This window comes from Condylura cristata, unplaced genomic scaffold, assembly GCF_000260355.1.
Source record: "Condylura cristata isolate star-nosed mole 26May11 unplaced genomic scaffold, ConCri1.0 scaffold00012, whole genome shotgun sequence".
Classification (NCBI taxonomy): Eukaryota; Metazoa; Chordata; class Mammalia; order Eulipotyphla; family Talpidae; genus Condylura; species Condylura cristata.
Window position 1 is genome coordinate 29809713 of NW_004567113.1, and position 3716 is coordinate 29813428.

Sequence of the window (3716 nt, forward strand, 5' to 3'; positions counted from 1 at the left end):
TATTTATATCTATTAAAAACCCATTCATTTGCCCCTGGCTATGACTCTACTATTTTTTGAAATGGTTTTAATACATAATAAGCCCTTCTAGACAGTCTACTGGGTTATTTCTTGGCCTCTAAACTATACAGCTATCAAAGGTTTTTTTTGGGGGAAAAAAATGACTCTTGCCTGAATCTTTAGGTCAGTGTGGTAGCAAACTTTAGGACAATAATCCCTAGCTGATTTTTATCCTATCCTTAAAAGAGGAAAAAATTGTGAATACAAAAGGTTTGATAGTCAAAGAATGAATTTACGTAGCTCACACATATAAACAAACTTTGGAGATTCTTGGAAAGGGTTTGCCAAATTCAATTTCCTTTATAATTGTGGCCACTGTAAACTCCTCTCCAAAGCCTTTGGGGTCATGAGAAGGCCAGAATAAGAACTATAGTTGCAGCAACGTGGAGTGTCTATGTGTAATGAGGAATATAATTTCTTTTATTAAATATGGCACAAGAAATAATTATCAAAGTGGACCCTGATTTCTAATGATATATAATGCAGTTTGGTGTTGTGGAGGAGTAGTAATAGCAGATGAATCATGAAATTAACATTTGTGAGACATTAATTAGGCCCTTTCTAATATCATGCAGTACCTGCTTGTTTTCTCTGCCTTTCATTGATGTTGAAATAAAGAAAAAGCACTGCCCTATTCTAGATAGCTTTATAAAAATGTAACAAAATATCTCTGGATGGGGTTCTTGCTGTGTTAGGACTCAGGTAGCATTGCCTTTTCTTTCTTGGTGTCTCACTTGACTTTTTTTTAAAGATTTATTTATGCATACAGAACTGGGGTACAGGCCAGAGGTTCAGGGGCAGTGAGAGGATTCACCAGAGATAGAGTGGGGAGCAGAACAGGCAGATCAATGAAGAACACTGCTGAGGGGAGCAGTGGGCAGGTCAGGAGAGGTCTGCCACGCCATGTGGGTCACCTTCGGGTCTGGGGATCGAACTTGCACTGAAGTGGCTGCAGCTCGCTTGCAGTGCTGTGTCCTAACCTGTTGTGCCACTGGGGAGGGCCCTCACTTGACATTTTAATGATTATTTCAGTGGTCCTAAATATCTCATATGATGATTTTACCTATGTTTCGGGCCATGTCCCTGGTGTTAGGACATTACCTGATACAGGTACCAAAAGGTATTTTTTGAGTTGAATTGGGAAAAGGATTTTGTCTCTGGAGACAGATGATCCTTTGATAGGATCCTGACTCTTACACTGGGTGACCTGGGGCACATTGCTTCAGATCCCAGCGCTTTGTTCTTCTTGTATACAAGGTACTGCCTTGACGGACTCAGTGCACCAAGCACCAAGCACTGAGCTTAATAAGTACTGGTCACTTATGAAATGAACTTCCTCTTCTTAACTCATATCCATCTCATCTTTTTTTCTGTTAGAACTTTTTGTTTTTCAGAATGCAGTTGATTCAAAAGAAAGTATCTTCAGAAGACTATAGCAATTTGTAAGATGACTCTTTAGAAACAGAATTCCTAGACAGAAGAACTAACTTCTGTATCCCTTAGTAAAATAACCGTCAAACCCCTCCCACATCAGATGTATGTCAAGATAAACATAGAAAAGACCACTTTTTAGATTTCTACTGACTGTCACATTCATTATTTTTAGATAAGTGAGGACATTGGGTTTGATTGTATCTTTGCTTTTTCAGTTTTATCTTCCACTTTGCCAAGTAGATTGATACATGGCTCTCTTCTACATGTAGGGTGACCCAAGTGCTAAAAATACAGACCTTTCCCCTTCTTGGATATTTCACGGTTGATAAAGTAAATTCCCCTAAAAGCGATTTCCAATTACTCTAGTCTTTGAGGTTGGTGACATATTCTCACTATCACCCAATTGTGGTGGTATACTTAAATCCCTCATTTATTTTATTAATTAATATTGTAATATGTTATTGTTGCTTAATATATACGTGTGGATTTAGTTCTGTGAAGGATAAATTAGAATAAGAAAGAATTTCAGGGTGTGGACTATTCTCAGGGAGGAAATAAATGTAAACAAACCTAAATATATTTATTATATATGTTTTAAGTGACTTGTGTAAATATGGGTGTTAAATAAGTGGTTACCAGTATTATTACTAGGCTGATGATTAAACTGGACATACAGATTTTACATACAATAGACAGTAGGGAATACAGGCTTATGTCAGCATGGTAGAGCTACATGTTGTTTTGAAGTGCAAGATTTATCATATATGGGGTGTTACAGCATAGGCTATCCAACAAAAAGGAAGTTGCCAACAAAGACTAACAGAAACTAATGGGTATAAAAGAGCTATTGTCCTTTTAGAAAGTACCAGAGATTAGGTCCTCCCTGGTGGCACAATGGATTAGGACGCAGCACTGCAAGCTGGCCACAGTTGCTTCAGTGCGAGTTCTATCCCCGCCCCGGAGGTGACCACATGGCGCGGCAGACCTCTCCTGACCCGCCCACTGCTCCCCTCAGCAGTGTACTTCGTCAATCTGCCTGTTCTGCTCCCCGCTCTGTCTCTGGAGAATCCTTTCACCGCCCCTGCATCTCAGCCCTGTACCCCAGTTCTGTATTCAGAAATAAATACATCTTTACAAAAAGAAAGCACTGGAGATTAAAATCACCATATCCATGTAGCGTGGGGGATTCTCTTCTGAGATGGACTGGAACTGATTCAAGGGGCTTGGGAGATGGGGGTGGAGTTCTTAGGTAGGGGAGATTTCTGTGAAGCATGTGATAGTATTATAGGTTGAGGAGGACCTTTTGGGTAAAAGAAGTGTCATGCTCAGGATGTCTGTGGCCATCAAATATGCTGAGATTATGGAAGAAAAAAGGGTAGGATTGAGACTGGCTGGGATTGGAACTAGGGGAAAATTAATGGGAGCAAAATCCCCTCCCTTAAAAAATCCAAATCACCAGGGATGTGCTAAGAAGGCAAAGGAAATGGACGAATTCATCATTTCCCTATATTCACAAAATCCCCAGGGATCACATACGGCACTTGTTAAAAAATGCATTGGGTTCACCCCACATATCCTGAACCAGAACTTCTAGGAGAAGGGCTTGTAAATCTATATTTTTAATAAAGTACCTGACTTTTAATGACTAAGTTTAAAAACACTACTTTAGTCTAAACTAGTTTGGCAACAGAATTAAGTGCTCTAACCCAAGAGGCAGGGCAAGGCTGGGAAGCAAGGATTTTAGGATTCAGAGGTATTGTGTAAATAGTCTATCTGGAAGTACCCCTCAGACAAGACAGCCTTGGGAAATAGTACTTCCACCTTCTAGATGTGGGAATTGCAGCCCCAGGGAACTGAACACTTCAAGGCAGGACACTAATGCTTATAGGAAATTAGAGATTCTGTGATACAAAATATCAGCCCAGCACAATGAGTGTGGTGATGGAACTCCTCCAGCCTACTACTCAGCAAAAGAAAGGTTTGTGTGGTATTTCTGCCTACAGGCCTGTGGAAAACATGGATCAGGCTTTAAGCCAGTAGGAGAGCAGCAGGTGGTGTCGCTCTTGTGGAGGATGTTGCTATTTTAAAGCACCCACTGGGGGCAAATGGAAGGTCCTCAGGGAATCAGAAGGTCACAGGTGGCTGGATAGACAGTGAGGCAACTTGTTTCTCTCAGTCTTCATTCTTTGGGTTCACATGTACAAGGGTCTGGATTTCCTTGA

General features: G+C 40.6%; 1 protein-coding gene across 1 annotated transcript in view; it reads left to right on the forward strand.

Moving 5' to 3' along the window:
• Positions 1–3716, forward strand: part of LOC105853537 — a 102839-nt gene that overhangs the window by 46672 nt on the left and 52451 nt on the right. The window lies entirely within an intron of this gene.